The sequence below is a fragment of the Ambystoma mexicanum genome, chromosome 7p (genome assembly GCF_040938575.1).
Source record: "Ambystoma mexicanum isolate Mex_15411 chromosome 7p, UKY_AmexF1_1, whole genome shotgun sequence".
NCBI classification, from domain to species: Eukaryota; Metazoa; Chordata; class Amphibia; order Caudata; family Ambystomatidae; genus Ambystoma; species Ambystoma mexicanum.
In genome coordinates this window covers 15848643-15867819 of record NC_090939.1, presented here as the reverse complement: position 1 = coordinate 15867819, position 19177 = coordinate 15848643, and positions in this window count along the sequence as shown.

Sequence of the window (19177 nt, the reverse complement as noted above, 5' to 3'; positions counted from 1 at the left end):
TTCCTGTGTACAACAACTGGCAGGCTATTCACCTATTCCAGGACAACCTTGTGCTCTTAGGGTCTGCTTCCTGTGTACATCAACAGGCAGGCTATGCACCTATTTCAGGACAGCCCTGTGCTCTGAAGGTCTGCTTCCTGTGTACAACAACAGGCAGGCTATGCACCTATTCCAGGACAGCTCTGTGCCCAGAGAGTCCGCTTCCTGTGTTCAACATCTGGCAGAATATGCATCTATTCCAGGACAGTCCTGTGCTCTGAGGGTCTGCAGGCAGGCTATGCACCTATTCCAGGACAGCCCTGTGCTCTGAGGGTCTGCTTCCTGTGTACAACAACTGGCAGTCTATGCACCTATTCCAGGACAGCCCTGTGCCCTTAGGGTCTGCTTCCTGTGTACAACAAATGGCAGGCTATGCACCCATTCCAGGACAGCTCTGTGCTCTTAGGGCCTTCTTCCTGTCTACAACAACAGGCAGGCTACGCACCTATTCCAGGACAGCCCTGTGCTCTGAGTGTCTTCTTCCTTTGTACAACAACTGGCAGGCTATGCACCTATTCCAAGACAGCCCTGTGCTCCGAGGGTCTGCTTCCTGTGCACAACAACCGGCAGGCTATGCACCTATTCCAGGATAGTCCTGTGCTCTGCGGGTCTGCTTCCTGTGTACAACAACAGGCAGGCTATCAACCTATTCCAGAACAGCCCTTTGGTCCGAGGGTCTGCTTCCTTTGTACAACAACCGGCAGGCTATGCACCTATTCCAGGAAAGCCCTGCGCTTTGAGGGTCAACTTACTGTGTACAACAACAGGCAGGTTTTGCGCCTATTCCAGGAAGGAAAGCCCTGTGCTTTGAGGGTCATCTTACTGTGTACAACAACAGGCAGGTTATGCACCTATTCCAGGCAGCCCTGTGCTCTGAGGGTCCACTTCCTGTGTACAAGAACTGGCAGGCTATGTACCTATTCTAGGACAGCCCTGTGCTCCGAGGGTCTGCTTCCTGTGTGCAACAACAGGCAGGCTATGCACCTATTCCAGGCTAGTCCTGTGCTCTTAGGGCCTGCTTCCTGTGTATAACAACTTGCAGGCTCTGCACCTATTCTAGGACAGTCCTGTGCTCCGAGGGTCTGCTTCCTGTGTGCAACAACAGGCAGGCTATGCACCTCTTCTAGGACAACTCTGTGCGCCGAGGGTCTGCCTCCTGTGTACAACAACAGACAGGCTATGCATGCACCTATTCCAGGACATGCCTGTGCTCTGAGGGTCTGCTTCCTGTGTACAACAACTGGCAGGCTATGCACCTATTCGAGGACAGCCCTGTGCTCCGAGGGTCTGCTTCCTCTGTACAACAACTGGCAGGCTATTCAATCATTCCAGGACAACCCTGTGCTCTAAGGGTCTGCTTCCTGTGTACAACAACAGGCAGGCTATGCACCTATTTCAGGACAGCCCTGTGCTCTGAAGGTCGCTTCCTGTTTACAACAACTGGCAGGTTATGCACCTATTCCAGGACAGTCCTATGCTCCAAGGGTACAACAGCTGGCAGGCTATGCACCTATTCCAGGACAGCCCTATGTTCAGAGGGTCCGCTTCCTGTGTACAACATCTGGCAGGCTAGGGATCTATTCCAGGACAGTCCTGTGCTCTGAGGGTCTTCTTCCTTTGTACAGCAACTGGCAGGCTATGCACCTATTTCCAGACAGCCCTGTGCTCCGAGGGTCCGCCTCCTGTGTACAACAACTGGCAGGCTATGCACCTATTCCAGGACAATCCTGTGTTCCGAGCGTCCGCTTCCTGTGTACAACAACTGGCAGGCTATGCACCTATTCCAGGACAGTCCTGTGCTCTGAGCGTCCGCTTCCTGTGTACAACAACTGGCAGGTTATGCACCTATTCCAGGACAGCCCTTTGCTCTTAGGGCCTGCTTCCTGTATACTACAAAGGGCAGGCTATGCACCTATTCCCGGATAGTCCTGTGCTCCGAGGGTCTGCTTCCTGTGTACAACAACCGGCAGGCATTGCACCTATTCCAGTATAGTCCTGTGATCTGCGGGTCTGCTTCCTGTGTACAACAACAGGCAGGCTATCAACCTATTCCAGAACAGCCCTGTGGTCCGGGGTCTGCTTCCTGTGTACAACAACTGGCAGGCCATGCACCTATTCCAGGACAGCCCTGTGCTCCGAGGGTCTGCTTCCTGTGTACAACAACCGGCAGGCTATGCACCTATTCCATGATAGTCCTGTGCTCCGAGGGTCTGCTTCCTGTGTACAACAACCAGCAGGCTATGTACCTATTCTAGGACAGCCCTGTGCTCTTAGGGCCTGCTTCTTGTGTGCAACAACTGGCAGGCTGTGCACCTATTCTAGGACAGTCTTGCGCTCCGAGGGTCTGCTTCCTGTGTGAAACAACAGGCAGGCTATGCACCTCTCCTAGGACAGCCCTGTGCGCCGAGGGTCTGCTTCTTGTGTACAACAACAGGCAAGCTATGCACCTATTTGAGGTTTGCATCTACTCCAGGATAGTCCTGCGCTCCGAGGGTCTGCTTCCTGTGTACAACAACTGGCAGGCTATTCACCGATTCCAGGACAACCCTGTGCTCTTAGGGTCTGCTTCCTGTGTACATCAACAGGCAGGCTATGCACCTATTTCAGGACAGCTTTGTGCTCTGAAGGTCTGCTTCCTGTGTACAACAACAGGCAGGCTATGCACCTATTCCAGGACAGCCCTGTGCCCAGAGGGTCCGCTTCCTGTGTTCAACATCTGACAGAATATGCATCTATTCCAGGACAGTCCTGTGATCTGCGGGTCTGCTTCCTGTGTACAACAACAGGCAGGCTATCAACCTATTCCAGAACAGCCCTGTGGTCCGGGGTCTGCTTCCTGTGTACAACAACTGGCAGGCCATGCACCTATTCCAGGACAGCCCTGTGCTCCGAGGGTCTGCTTCCTGTGTACAACAACCGGCAGGCTATGCACCTATTCCATGATAGTCCTGTGCTCCGAGGGTCTGCTTCCTGTGTACAACAACCAGCAGGCTATGTACCTATTCTAGGACAGCTCTGTGCTCTTAGGGCCTGCTTCTTGTGTGCAACAACTGGCAGGCTGTGCACCTATTCTAGGACAGTCTTGCGCTCCGAGGGTCTGCTTCCTGTGTGAAACAACAGGCAGGCTATGCACCTCTCCTAGGACAGCCCTGTGCGCCGAGGGTCTGCTTCCTGTGTACAACAACTGGCAAGCTATGCACCTATTCGAGGTTTGCATCTACTCCAGGATAGTCCTGTGCTCCGAGGGTCTGCTTCCTGTGTACAACAACTGGCAGGCTATTCACCTATTCCAGGACAACCCTGTGCTCTTAGGGTCTGCTTCCTGTGTACATCAACAGGCAGGCTATGCACCTATTTCAGGACAGCTTTGTGCTCTGAAGGTCTGCTTCCTGTGTACAACAACAGGCAGGCTATGCACCTATTCCAGGACAGCCCTGTGCCCAGAGGGTCCGCTTCCTGTGTTCAACATCTGACAGAATATGCATCTATTCCAGGAAAGTCCTGTGCTCTGAGGGTCTTCTTCCTTTGTACAACAACTGGCAGGCTATGCACGTATTCCAAGACATCCCTGTGCTCTGAGGGTCTGCTTCCTGTGTACTACAACTGGCGGGCTATGCACCTATTGCAGGACAGCCCTGTGCTCCGAGGGTCTGCTTCCTGTGTACAACAACTGGCAGGCTATGCACCTATTCCAGGATAGTCCTGTGCTCCTAGGGTCTGCTTCCTGTGTACAGCAACTGTCAGGCTATCCACCTCTTCCAGGACAACCCTGTGCTCTGAGGGTCTGTTTCCTGTGTACAAGAGCAGGCAGGTTATGCACTTATTCCAGGACAGCCTTGTGCTCCGAGGGTCTGCTTCCTGTGTACAAAAACTGGCAGGCTATGCACCTATTCCAGGATAGTCCTGTGCTCCTAGGGTCTGCTTCCTGTGTACAGCAACTGTCGGGCTATCCACCTCTTCCAGGACAACCCTGTGCTCTGAGGGTCTGTCTCCTGTGTACAAGAGCAGGCAGGTTATGCACTTATTCCAGGACAGACTTGTGCTCTGAAGGTCTGCTTCCTGTGTACAGCAACTGGCAGGATATGCACCTATTCCAGGACAGTCCTCTGCTCCGAGGGTACAACAACTGGCAGGCTATGCACCTATTCCAGGACAGCCCTGTTCTCCCAGGGTCCACTTCCTGTGTACAACATCTCGCAGGCTATGCACCTATTCCAAGACAGCTCTGTGCCCTGGATGGTCTTCTTCCTTTGTACAACTGGCAGGCTATGCACCTATTCCAAGACAGTCCTGTGCTCCGAGGGTCTGCTTCCTGTGTACAACTGGATGGCTATGCACCTATTCCAGGACAGCTCTGTGCTCCAAGGGTCCGCTTCCTGTGTACAACAACTGGGAGGCTATGCACCTATTCCAGGATAGCTGTGTGCTCTTAGGGCCTGCTTCCTGTATACTACAACAGGTAGGCTATGCACCTATTCCAGGACAGCCTTCTGCTCTGAGGGTCTGCTTCCTGTGTACAACAACGGGCAGGCTATGCACCTATTCCAGGACAGTCCTGTGTACTTAGGGTCCGCTTCCTGTTTACAACAACTGGCAGGCTATGCACCTATGCCAGGACAGCCCTGTTTTCCGAGGGTCTGCATCCTGCGTACAACAACTGCCAGGCCGTGCACCGACTTCCGGATAGTCCTGTGCTCCGAGGGTCTGCTTGCTGTGTACAAAAATTGGCAGGCTATGCACCTATTCCGGGACAGTCCTCTGCTCCGAGGGTCTGCTTCCTGTGTACAACAACTGGCAGGCTATGAACCTATTCCAGGACATCCCTGTGCTCTGAGGGTCTGCAGGCAGGCTATGCTCCTATTCCAGGACAGCCCTGTGCTCTGAGGGTCTGCTTCCTGTGTACAACAACTGACAGTCTATGCACCTATTCTAGGACAGCCCTGTGCCCTTAGGGTCTGCTTCCTGTGTACAACAAATGGCAGGCTATGCACCCATTCCAGGACAGCTCTGTGATTTTAGGGCCTTCTTCCTGTCTACAACAACAGGCAGGCTACGCACCTATTCCAGGACAGCCCTGTGCTCTGAGGGTCTTCTTCCTTTGTACAACAACTGGCAGGCTATGCACCTATTCCAAGACAGCCCTGTGCTCCGAGGGTCTGCTTCCTGTGTACAACAACCGGCAGGCTATGCACCTATTCCAGGATAGTCCTGTGCTCTGCGGGTCTGCTTCCTGTGTACAACAACAGGCAGGCTATCAACCTATTCCAGAACAGCCCTTTGGTCCGAGGGTCTGCTTCCTTTGTACAACAACTGGCAGGCTATGCACCTATTCCAAGACAGTCCTGTGCTCCGAGGGTCTGCTTCCTGTGTACAACTGGCCGGCTATGCACCTATTCCAGGACAGCTCTGTGCTCCAAGGGTCCGCTTCCTGTGTACAACAACTGGGAGGCTATGCACCTATTCCAGGATAGCCGTGTGCTCTTAGGGCCTGCTTCCTGTATACTACAACAGGCAGGCTATGCACATATTCCAGGACAGCCTTCTGCTCTGAGGGTCTGCTTCCTGTGTACAAAAACGGGCAGGCTATGCACCTATTCCAGGACAGTCCTGTGTACTTAGGGTCCGCTTCCTGTTTACAACAACTGGCAGGCTATGCACCTATGCCAGTTCAGCCCTGTTTTCCGAGGGTCTGCTTCCTGTGTACAACAACCAGCAGGCTATGTACCTATTCTAGGACAGCCCTGTGCTCTTAGGGCCTGCTTCTTGTGTGCAACTGGCAGGCTATGCACCTCTCCTAGGACAGCCCTGTGCGCCGAGGATCTGCTTCCTGTGTATAACAACAGGCAAGCTATGCACCTATTCGAGGTTTGCATCTACTCCATGATAGTCCTGTGCTCCGAGGGTCTGCTTCCTGTGTACAACAACTGGCAGCCTATTCACCTATTCCAGGACAACCCTGTGCTCTTAGGGTCTGCTTCCTGTGTACATCAACAGGCAGGCTATGCACCTATTTCAGGACATCCCTGTGCTCTGAAGGTCTGCTTCCTGTGTACAACAACTGGCAGGCTATGCATCTATTCCAGGACAGTCCTGTGCTCTGAGGGTCTTCTTCCTTTGTACAACAACTGGCAGGCTATGCATCTATTCCAAGACATCCCTGTGCTCTGAAGGTCTGATTCCTGTGTACTACAACTGGCGGGCTATGCACCTATTGCAGGACAGCCCTGTGCTCCGAGGGTCTGCTTCCTGTGTACAACAACTGGCAGGCTATGCACCTATTCCAGGACAATCCCTGTGCTCTGAGCGTCCGCTTCCTGTGTACAACAACTGGCAGGCTATGCACCTATTCGAGGACAGTCCCGTGCTCTTAGGGCCTGCTTCCTGTATACTACAACAGGCATGCTATGTACTTATTGCAGGGTAGCCCTGTGCTCCGAGGGTCTGCTTCCTGTGTACAACAACTGGCAGGCTATGCACCTATTCCAGGATAGTCCTGTGCTCCTAGGGTCTGCTTCCTGTGTACAGCAACTGTCAGGCTATCCACCTCTTCCAGGACAACCCTGTGCTCTGAGGGTCTGTTTCCTGTGTACAAGAGCAGGCAGGTTATGCACTTATTCCAGGACAGCCCTGTGCTCTGAAGGTCTGCTTCCTGTGTACAGCAACTGGCAGGCTATGCACCTATTCCAGGACAGTCCTCTGCTCCGAGGGTACATCAACCGGCAGGCTATGCACCTATTCCAGGACAGCCCTGTTCTCCCAGGGTACACTTCCTGTGTACAACATCTTGCAGGCTATGCACCTATTCCAAGACAGCTCTGTGCCCTGGGGGGTCTTCTTCCTTTGTACAACTGGCAGGCTATGCACCTATTCCAAGACAGCCCTGTGCTCCGAGGGTCTGCTTCCTGTGTACAACAACCGGCAGGCTATGCACCTATTCCAGGATAGTCCTGTGCTCTGCGGGTCTGCTTCCTGTGTACAACAACAGGCAGGCTATCAACCTATTCCAGAACAGCCCTTTGGTCCGAGGGTCTGCTTCCTTTGTACAACAACTGGCAGGCTATGCACCTATTCCAAGACAGTCCTGTGCTCCGAGGGTCTGCTTCCTGTGTACAACTGGCCGGCTATGCACCTATTCCAGGACAGCTCTGTGCTCCAAGGGTCCGCTTCCTGTGTACAACAACTGGGAGGCTATGCACCTATTCCAGGATAGCTGTGTGCTCTTAGGGCCTGCTTCCTGTATACTACAACAGGCAGGCTATGCACCTATTCCAGGACAGCCTTCTGCTATGAGGGTCTGCTTCCTGTGTACAAAAACGGGCAGGCTATGCACCTATTCCAGGACAGTCCTGTGTACTTAGGGTCCGCTTCCTGTTTACAACAACTGGCAGGCTATGCACCTATGCCAGGACAGCCCTGTTTTCCGAGGGTCTGCATCCTGTGTACAACAACTGCCAGGCCGTGCACCTACTTCCGGATAGTCCTGTGCTCCGAGGGTCTGCTTCCTGTGTACAAAAACTGGCAGGCTATGCACCTATTCCGGGACAGTCCTCTGCTCCGAGGGTCTGCTTCCTGTGTACAACAACTGGCAGGCTATGTACCTATTCCAGGACATCCCTGTGCTCTGAGGGTCAGCAGGCAGGCTATGCACCTATTCCAGGACAGCCCTGTGCTCTGAGGGTCTGCTTCCTGTGTACAACAACTGGCAGTCTATGCACCTATTCCAGGACAGCCCTGTGCCCTTAGGGTCTGCTTCCTGTGTACAACAAATGGCAGGCTATGCACCCATTCCAGGAGAGCTCTGTGCTCTTAGGGCCTTCTTCCTGTCTACAACAACAGGCAGGCTGCGCACCTATTCCAGGACAGCCCTGTGCTCTGAGGGTCTTCTTCGTTTGTACAACAACTGGCAGGCTATGCACCTATTCCAAGACAGCCCTGTGCTCCGAGGGTCTGCTTCCTGTGTACAACAACCGGCAGGCTATGCACCTATTCCAGGATAGTCCTGTGCTCTGCGGGTCTGCTTCCTGTGTACAACAACAGGCAGGCTATCAACCTATTCCAGAACAGCCCTTTGGTCCGAGGGTCTGCTTCCTTTGTACAACAACCGGCAGGCTATGCACCTATTCCAGGAAAGCCCTGTGCTTTGAGGGTCAACCTACTGTGTACAACAACAGGCAGGTTTTGCACCTATTCCAGGAAAGCCCTGTGCTTTGAGGGTCATCTTACTGTGTACAACAACAGGCAGGTTATGCACCTATTCCAGGACAGCCCTGTGCTCTGAGGGTCCACTTCCTGTGTACAAGAACTGGCAGGCTATGTACCTATTCTAGGACAGTCCTGTGCTCCGAGGGTCTGCTTCCTGTGTACAAAAACTGGCAGGCTATGCACCTATTCCGGGACAGTCCTCTGCTCCGAGGGTCTGCTTCCTGTGTACAACAACTGGCAGGCTATGTACCTATTCCAGGACATCCCTGTGCTCTGAGGGTCAGCAGGCAGGCTATGCACCTATTCCAGGACAGCCCTGTGCTCTGAAGGTCTGCTTCCTGTGTACAACAAATGGCAGGCTATGCACCCATTCCAGGAGAGCTCTGTGCTCTTAGGGCCTTCTTCCTGTCTACAACAACAGGCAGGCTGCGCACCTATTCCAGGACAGCCCTGTGCTCTGAGGGTCTTCTTCGTTTGTACAACAACTGGCAGGCTATGCACCTATTCCAAGACAGCCCTGTGCTCCGAGGGTCTGCTTCCTGTGTACAACAACCGGCAGGCTATGCACCTATTCCAGGATAGTCCTGTGCTCTGCGGGTCTGCTTCCTGTGTACAACAACAGGCAGGCTATCAACCTATTCCAGAACAGCCCTTTGGTCCGAGGGTCTGCTTCCTTTGTACAACAACCGGCAGGCTATGCACCTATTCCAGGAAAGCCCTGTGCTTTGAGGGTCAACCTACTGTGTACAACAACAGGCAGGTTTTGCACCTATTCCAGGAAAGCCCTGTGCTTTGAGGGTTATCTTACTGTGTACAACAACAGGCAGGTTATGCACCTATTCCAGGACAGCCCTGTGCTCTGAGGGTCCACTTCCTGTGTACAAGAACTGGCAGGCTATGTACCTATTCTAGGACAGCCCTGTGCTCCGAGGGTCTGCTTCCTGTGTGCAACAACAGGCAGGCTATGCACCTATTCCAGGCTAGTCCTGTGCTCTTAGGGCCTGCTTCCTGTGTATAACAACTAGCAGGCCCTGCACCTATTCTAGGACAGTCCTGTGCTCCGAGGGTCTGCTTCCTGTGTGCAACAACAGGCAGGCTATGCACCTCTTCTAGGACAGCTCTGTGCGCCGAGGGTCTGCCTCCTGTGTACAACAACAGACAGGCTTTGCATGCACCTATTCCAGGACATGCCTGTGCTCTGAGGGTCTGCTTCCTGTGTACAACAACTGGCAGGCTATGCACCTATTCGAGGACAGCCCTGTGCTCGGAGGGTCTGCTTCCTCTGTACAACAACTGGCAGGCTATTCAATTATTCCAGGACAACCCTGTGCTCTAAGGGTCTGCTTCCTGTTTACAACAACAGGCAGGCTATGCACCTATTTCAGGACAGCCCTGTGTTCTGAAGGCCGCTTCCTGTTTACAACAACTGGCAGGTTATGCACCTATTCCAGGACAGTCCTATGCTCCAAGGGTACAACAACTGGCAGGCTATGCACCTATTCCAGGACAGCCCTATGTTTAGAGGGTCCGCTTCCTGTGTACAACATCTGGCAGGCTAGGGATCTATTCCAGGACAGTCCTGTGCTCTGAGGGTCTTCTTCCTTTGTACAGCAACTGGCAGGCTATGCACCTATTCCCGGACAGCCCTGTGCTCCGAGGGTCCGCTTCCTGTGTACAACAACTGGCAGGCTATGCACCTATTCCAGGACAATCCTGTGTTCCGAGCGTCCGTTTCCTGTGTACAACAACTGGCAGGCTATGCACCTATTCCAGGACAGTCCTGTGCTCCGAGGGTCTGCTTCCTGTGTACAACAACTGGCAGGCTATGCACCTATTCCAGGACAATCCTGTGTTCCGAGCGTCCGTTTCCTGTGTACAACAACTGGCAGGCTATGCACCTATTCCAGGACAGTCCTGTGCTCCGAGGGTCTGCTTCCTGTGTACAACAACTGGCAGGCTATTCACCTATTCCAGGACAACCTTGTGCTCTTAGGGTCTGCTTCCTATGTACATCAACAGGCAGGCTATGCACCTATTTCAGGACAGCCCTGTGCTCTGAAGGTCTGCTTCCTGTGTACAACAACAGGCAGGCTATGCACCTATTCCAGGACAGCCCTGTGCCCAGAGGGTCCGCTTCCTGCGTTCAACATCTTGCAGAATATGCATCTATTCCAGGACAGTCCTGTGCTCTGAGGGTCTGCAGGCAGGCTATGCACCTATTCCAGGACAGCCCTGTGCTCTGAGGGTCTGCTTCCTGTGTACAACAACTGGCAGTCTATGCACCTATTCCAGGACAGCCCTGTGCCCTTAGGGTCTGCTTCCTGTGTACAACAAATGGCAGGCTATGCACCCATTCCAGGACAGCTCTGTGCTTTTAGGGCCTTCTTCCTGTCTACAACAACAGGCAGGCTACGCACCTATTCCAGGACAGCCCTGTGCTCTGAGTGTCTTCTTCCTTTGTACAACAACTGGCAGGCTATGCACCTATTCCAAGACAGCCCTGTGCTCCGAGGGTCTGCTTCCTGTGTACAACAACCGGCAGGCTATGCACCTATTCCAGGATAGTCCTGTGCTCTGCGGGTCTGCTTCCTGTGTACAACAACAGGCAGGCTATCAACCTATTCCAGAACAGCCCTTTGGTCCGAGGGTCTGCTTCCTTTGTACAACAACCGGCAGGCTATGCACCTATTCCAGGAAAGCCCTGCGCTTTGAGGGTCAACTTACTGTGTACAACAACAGGCAGGTTTTGCACCTATTCCAGGAAAGCCCTGTGCTTTGAGGGTCAGCTTACTGTGTACAACAACAGGCAGGTTATGCACCTATTCCGGGACAGCCCTGTGCTCTGAGGGTCCACTTCCTGTGTACAAGAACTGGCAGGCTATGTACCTATTCTAGGACAGCCCTGTGCTCCGAGGGTCTGCTTCCTGTGTGCAACAACAGGCAGGCTATGCACCTATTCCAGGCTAGTCCTGTGCTCTTAGGGCCTGCTTCCTGTGTATAACAACTATCAGGCTCTGCACCTATTCTAGGACAGTCCTGTGCTCCGAGGGTCTGCTTCCTGTGTGCAACAACAGGCAGGCTATGCACCTCTTCTAGGACAGCTCTGTGCGCCGAGGGTCTGCCTCCTGTGTACAACAACAGAGAGGCTATGCATGCACCTATTCCAGGACATGCCTGTGCTCTGAGGGTCTGCTTCCTGTGTACAACAACTGGCAGGCTATGCACCTATTCGAGGACAGCCCTGTGCTCCGAGGGTCTGCTTCCTCTGTACAACAACTGGCAGACTATTCAATTATTCCAGGACAACCCTGTGCTCTAAGGGTCTGCTTCCTGTGTACAACAACAGGCAGGCTATGCACCTATTTCAGGACAGCCCTGTACTCTGAAGGTCGCTTCCTGTTTACAACAACTGGCAGGTTATGCACCTATTCCAGGACAGTCCTATGCTCCAAGGGTACAACAACTGGCAGGCTATGCACCTATTCCAGGACAGCCCTATGTTCAGAGGGTCCGCTTCCTGTGTACAACATCTGGCAGGCTAGGGATCTATTCCAGGACAGTCCTGTGCTCTGAGGGTCTTCTTCCTTTGTACAGCAACTGGCAGGCTATGCACCTATTCCCAGACAGCCCTGTGCTCCGAGGGTCCGCTTCCTGTGTACAACAACTGGCAGGCTATGCACCTATTCCAGGACAATCCTGTGTTCCGAGCGTCCGCTTCCTGTGTACAACAACTGGCAGGCTATGCACCTATTCCAGGACAGTCCTGTGCTCTGAGCGTCCGCTTCCTGTGTACAACAACTGGCAGGTTATGCACCTATTCCAGGACAGCCCTTTGCTCTAAGGGCCTGCTTCCTGTATACTACAAAGGGCAGGCTATGCACCTATTCCCGGATAGTCCTGTGCTCCGAGGGTCTGCTTCCTGTGTACAACAACCGGCAGGCATTGCACCTCTTCCAGTATAGTCCTGTGATCTGCGGGTCTGCTTCCTGTGTACAACAACAGGCAGGCTATCAACCTATTCCAGAACAGCCCTGTGGTCCGGGGCCTGCTTCCTGTGTACAACAACTGGCAGGCCATGCACCTATTCCAGGACAGCCCTGTGCTCCGAGGGTCTGCTTCCTGTGTACAACAACCGGCAGGCTATGCACCTATTCCATGATAGTCCTGTGCTCCGAGGGTCTGCTTCCTGTGTACAACAACCAGCAGGCTATGTACCTATTCTAGGACAGCCCTGTGCTCTTAGGGCCTGCTTCTTGTGTGCAACAACTGGCAGGCTGTGCACCTATTCTGGGACAGTTTTGCGCTCCGAGGGTCTGCTTCCTGTGTGAAACAACAGGCAGGCTATGCACCTCTCCTAGGACAGCCCTGTGCGCCGAGGGTCTGCTTCATGTGTACAACAACAGGCAAGCTATGCACCTATTCGAGGTTTGCATCTACTCCAGGATAGTCCTGTGCTCCGAGGGTCTGCTTCCTGTGTACAACAACTGGCAGGCTATTCACCTATTCCAGGACAACCCTGTGCTCTTAGGGTCTGCTTCCTGTGTACATCAACAGGCAGGCTATGCACCTATTTCAGGACAGCTTTGTGCTCTGAAGGTCTGCTTCCTGTGTACAACAACAGGCAGGCTATGCACCTATTCCAGGACAGCCCTGTGCCCAGAGGGTCCGCTTCCTGTGTTCAACATCTGACAGAATATGCATCTATTCCAGGACAGTCCTGTGCTCTGAGGGTCTTCTTCCTTTGTACAACAACTGGCAGGCTATGCACCTATTCCAAGACATCCCTGTGCTCTGAGGGTCTGCTTCCTGTGTACTACAACTGGCGGGCTATGCACCTATTGCAGGACAGCCCTGTGCTCCGAGGGTCTGCTTCCTGTGTACAACAACTGGCACGCTATGCACCTATTCCAGGATAGTCCTGTGCTCCGAGGGTCTGCTTCCTGTGTACAGCAACTGTCAGGCTATCCACCTCTTCCAGTACAACCCTGTGCTCTGAGGGTCTGTTTCCTGTGTACAAGAGCAGGCAGGTTATGCACTTATTCCAGGACAGCCTTGTGCTCCGAGGGTCTGCTTCCTGTGTACAACAACTGGCAGGCTATGCACCTATTCCAGGATAGTCCTGTGCTCCTAGGGTCTGCTTCCTGTGTACAGCAACTGTCAGGCTATCCACCTCTTCCAGGACAACCCTGTGCTCTGAGGGTCTGTCTCCTGTGTACAAGAGCAGGCAGGTTATGCACTTATTCCAGGACAGCCTTGTGCTCTGAAGGTCTGCTTCCTGTGTACAGCAACTGGCAGGCTATGCACGTATTCCAGGACAGTCCTCTGCTCCGAGGGTACAATAACTGGCAGGCTATGCACCTATTCCAGGACAGCCCTGTTCTCCCAGGGTCCACTTCCTGTGTACAACATCTCGCAGGCTATGCACCTATTCCAAGACAGCTCTGTGCCCTGGGGGGTCTTCTTCCTTTGTACAACTGGCAGGCTATGCACCTATTCCAAGACAGTCCTGTGCTCCGAGGGTCTGCTTCCTGTGTACAACTGGCCGGCTATGCACCTATTCCAGGACAGCTCTGTATTCCAAGGGTCCGCTTCCTGTGTACAACAACTGGGAGGTTATAGACCTATTCCAGGATAGCTGTGTGCTCTTAGGGCCTGCTTCCTGTATACTACAACAGGTAGGCTATGCACCTATTCCAGGACAGCCTTCTGCTCTGAGGGTCTGCTTCCTGTGTACAACAACGGGCAGGCTATGCACCTATTTCTGGACAGTCCTGTGTACTTAGGGTCCGCTTCCTGTTTACAACAACTGGCAGGCTATGCACCTATGCCAGGACAGCCCTGTTTTCCGAGGGTCTGCATCCTGTGTACAACAACTGCCAGGCCGTGCACCGACTTCCGGATAGTCCTGTTCTCCGAGGGTCTGCTTGCTGTGTACAAAAACTGGCAGGCTATGCACCTATTCCGGGACAGTCCTCTGCTCCGAGGGTCTGCTTCCTGTGTACAACAACTGGCAGGCTATGTACCTATTCCAGGACATCCCTGTGCTCTGAGGGTCTGCAGGCAGGCTATGCTCCTATTCCAGGACAGCCCTGTGCTCTGAGGGTCTGCTTCCTGTGTACAACAACTGACAGTCTATGCACCTATTCCAGGACAGCCCTGTGCCCTTAGGGTCTGCTTCCTGTGTACAACAAATGGCAGGCTATGCACCCATTCCAGGACAGCTCTGTGATTTTAGGGCCTTCTTCCTGTCTACAACAACAGGCAGGCTACGCACCTATTCCAGGACAGCCCTGTGCTCTGAGGGTCTTCTTCCTTTGTACAACAACTGGCAGGCTATGCACCTATTCCAAGACAGCCCTGTGCTCCGAGGGTCTGCTTCCTGTGTACAACAACCGGCAGGCTATGCACCTATTCCAGGATGGTCCTGTGCTCTGCGGGTCTGCTTCCTGTGTACAACAACAGGCAGGCTATCAACCTATTCCAGAACAGCCCTTTGGTCCGAGGGTCTGCTTCCTTTGTACAACAACTGGCAGGCTATGCACCTATTCCAAGACAGCCCTGTGCTCCGAGGGTCTGCTTCCTGTGTACAACAACCGGCAGGCTATGCACCTATTCCAGGATAGTCCTGTGCTCTGCGGGTCTGCTTCCTGTGTACAACAACAGGCAGGCTATCAACCTATTCCTTTGGTCCGAGGGTCTTCTTCCTTTGTACAACAACCGGCAGGCTATGCACCTATTCCAGGAAAGCCCTGTGCTTTGAGGGTCAACTTACTGTGTACAACAACAGGCAGGTTTTGCACCTATTCCAGGAAAGCCCTGTGCTTTGAGGGTCATCTTACTGTGTACACCAACAGGCAGGTTATGCACCTATTCCAGGACAGCCCTGTGCTCTGAGGGTCTACTTCCTGTTTACAAGACTGGCAGGCTATGTACCTATTCTAGGACAGCCCTGTGCTCCGAGGGTCTGCTTCCTGTGTGCAACAACAGGCAGGCTATGCACCTATTCCAAGCTAGTCCTGTGCTCTTAGGGCCTGCTTCCTGTGTATAACAACTAGCAGGCTCTGCACCTATTCTAGGACAGTCCTGTGCTCCGAGGGTCTGCTTCCTGTGTGCAACAACAGGCAGGCTATGCACCTCTTCTAGGACAGCTCTGTGCGCCGAGGGTCTGCCTCCTGTGTACAACAACAGACAGGCTATGCATGCACCTATTCCAGGACATGCCTGTGCTCTGAGGGTCTGCTTCCTGTGTACAACAACTGGCAGGCTATGCACCTATTCGAGGACAGCCCTGTGCTCCGAGGGTCTGCTTCCTCTGTACAACAACTGGCAGGCTATTCAATTATTCCAGGACAACCCTGTGCTCTAAGGGTCTGCTTCCTGTGTACAACAACAGGCAGGCTATGCACCTATTTCAGGACAGCCCTGTGCTCTGAAGGTCGCTTCCTGTTTACAACAACTGGCAGGTTATGCACCTATTCCAGGACAGTCCTATGCTCCAAGGGTACAACAACTGGCAGGCTATGCACCTATTCCAGGACAGCCCTATGTTCAGAGGGTCCGCTTCCTGTGTACAACATCTGGCAGGCTAGGGATCTATTCCAGGACAGTCCTGTGCTCTGAGGGTCTTCTTCCTTTGTACAGCAACTGGCAGGCTATGCACCTATTCCCAGACAGCCCTGTGCTCCGAGGGTCTGCTTCCTGTGTACAACAACTGGCAGGCTATGCACCTATTCCAGGACAATCCTGTGTTCCGAGCGTCCGCTTCCTGTGTACAACAACTGGCAGGCTATGCACCTATTCCAGGACAGTCCTGTGCTCTGAGCGTCCGCTTCCTGTGTACAACAACTGGCAGGTTATGCACCTATTCCAGGACAGCCCTTTGCTCTAAGGGCCTGCTTCCTGTATACTACAAAGGGCAGGCTATGCACCTATTCCCGGATAGTCCTGTGCTCCGAGGGTCTGCTTCCTGTGTACAACAACCGGCAGGCATTGCACCTCTTCCAGTATAGTCCTGTGATCTGCGGGTCTGCTTCCTGTGTACAACAACAGGCAGGCTATCAACCTATTCCAGAACAGCCCTGTGGTCCGGGGTCTGCTTCCTGTGTACAACAACTGGCAGGCCATGCACCTATTCCAGGACAGCCCTGTGCTCCGAGGGTCTGCTTCCTGTGTACAACAACCGGCAGGCTATGCACCTATTCCATGATAGTCCTGTGCTCCGAGGGTCTGCTTCCTGTGTACAACAACCAGCAGGCTATGTACCTATTCTAGGACAGCCCTGTGCTCTTAGGGCCTGCTTCTTGTGTGCAACAACTGGCAGGCTGTGCACCTATTCTAGGACAGTCTTGCGCTCCGAGGGTCTGCTTCCTGTGTGAAACAACAGGCAGGCTATGCACCTCTCCTAGGACAGCCCTGTGCGCCGAGGGTCTGCTTCCTGTGTACAACAACAGGCAAGCTATGCACCTATTCGAGGTTTGCATCTACTCCAGGATAGTCCTGTGCTCCGAGGGTCTGCTTCCTGTGTACAACAACTGGCAGGCTATTCACCTATTCCAGGACAACCCTGTGCTCTTAGGGTCTGCTTCCTGTGTACATCAACAGGCAGGCTATGCACCTATTCCAGGACAGCTTTGTGCTCTGAAGGTCTGCTTCCTGTGTACAACAACAGGCAGGCTATGCACCTATTCCAGGACAGCCCTGTGCCCAGAGGGTCCGCTTCCTGTGTTCAACATCTGACAGAATATGCATCTATTCCAGGACAGTCCTGTGCTCTGAGGGTCTTCTTCCTTTGTACAACAACTGGCAGGCTATGCACCTATTCCAAGACATCCCTGTGCTCTAAGGGTCTGCTTCCTGTGTACTACAACTGGCGGGCTATGCACCTATTGCAGGACAGCCCTGTGCTCCGAGGGTCTGCTTCCTGTGTACAACAACTGGCATGCTATGCACCTATTCCAGGATAGTCCTGTGCTCCTAGGGTCTGCTTCCTGTGTACAGCAACTGTCAGGCTATCCACCTCTTCCAGGACAACCCTGTGCTCTGAGGGTCTGTTTCCTGTGTACAAGAGCAGGCAGGTTATGCACTTATTCCAGGACAGCCTTGTGCTCCGAGGGTCTGCTTCCTGTGTACAACAACTGGCAGGCTATGCACCTATTCCAGGATAGTCCTGTGCTCCTAGGGTCTGCTTCCTGTGTACAGCAACTGTCAGGCTATCCACCTCTTCCAGGACAACCCTGTGCTCTGAGGGTCTGTCTCCTGTGTACAAGAGCAGGCAGGTTATGCACTTATTCCAGGACAGCCTTGTGCTCTGAAGGTCTGCTTCCTGTGTACAGCAACTGGCAGGCTATGCACCTATTCCAGGACAGTCCTCTGCTCCGAGGGTACAACAACTGGCAGGCTATGCACCTATTCCAGGACAGCCCTGTTCTCCCAGGGTCCACTTCCTGTGTACAACATCTCGCAGGCTATGCACCTATTCCAAGACAGCTCTGTGCCCTGGGGGGTCTTCTACCTTTGTACAACTGGCAGGCTATGCACCTATTCCAAGACAGTCCTGTGCTCCGAGGGTCTGCTTCCTGTGTACAACTGGCCGGCTATGCACCTATTCCAGGACAGCTCTGTGCTCCAAGGGTCCGCTTCCTGTGTACAACAACTGGGAGGCTATGCACCTATTCCAGGATAGCTGTGTGCTCTTAGGGCCTGCTTCCTGTATACTACAACAGGTAGGCTATGCACCTATTCCAGGACAGCCTTCTGCTCTGAGGGTCTGCTTCCTGTGTACAACAACGGGCAGGCTATGCACCTATTCCAGGACAGTCCTGTGTACTTAGGGTCCGCTTCCTGTTTACAACAACTGGCAGGCTATGCACCTATGCCAGGACAGCCCTGTTTTCCGAGGGTCTGCATCCTGTGTACAACAACTGCCAGGCCGTGCACCGACTTCCGGATAGTCCTGTGCTCCGAGGGTCTGCTTGCTGTGTACAAAAACTGGCAGGCTATGCACCTCTTCCGGGACAGTCCTCTGCTCCGAGGGTCTGCTTCCTGTGTACAACAACTGGCAGGCTATGTACCTATTCCAGGACATCCCTGTGCTCTGAGGGTCTGCTTCCTGTGTACAACAACTGACAGTCTATGCACCTATTCCAGGACAGCCCTGTGCCCTTAGGGTCTGCTTCCTGTGTACAACAAATGGCAGGCTATGCACCCATTCCAGGACAGCTCTTTGATCTTAGGGCCTTCTTCCTGTCTACAACAACAGGCAGGCTACGCACCTATTCCAGGACAGCCCTGTGCTCTGAGGGTCTTCTTCCTTTGTACAACAACTGGCAGGCTATGCACCTATTCCAAGACAGCCCTGTGCTCCGAGGGTCTGCTTCTTGTGTACAACAACCGGCAGGCTATGCACCTATTCCAGGATAGTCCTGTGCTCTGCGGGTCTGCTTCCTGTGTACAACAACAGGCAGGCTATCAACCTATTCCAGAACAGCCCTTTGGTCCGAGGGTCTGCTTCCTTTATACAACAACTGGCAGGCTATGCACCTATTCCAAGACAGTCCTGTGCTCCGAGGGTCTGCTTCCTGTGTACAACTGGCCGGCTATGCACCTATTCCAGGACAGCTCTGTGCTCCAAGGGTCCGCTTCCTGTGTACAACAACTGGGAGGCTATGCACCTATTCCAGGATAGCCGTGTGCTCTTAGGGCCTGCTTCCTGTATACTACAACAGGCAGGCTATGCACCTATTCCAGGACAGCCTTCTGCTCTGAGGGTCTGCTTCCTGTGTACAAAAACGGGCAGGCTATGCACCTATTCCAGGACAGTCCTGTGTACTTAGGGTCCGCTTCCTGTTTACAACAACTGGCAGGCTATGGCCCTATGCCAGGACAGCCCTGTTTTCCGAGGGTCTGCTTCCTGTGTACAACAACCAGCAGGCTATGT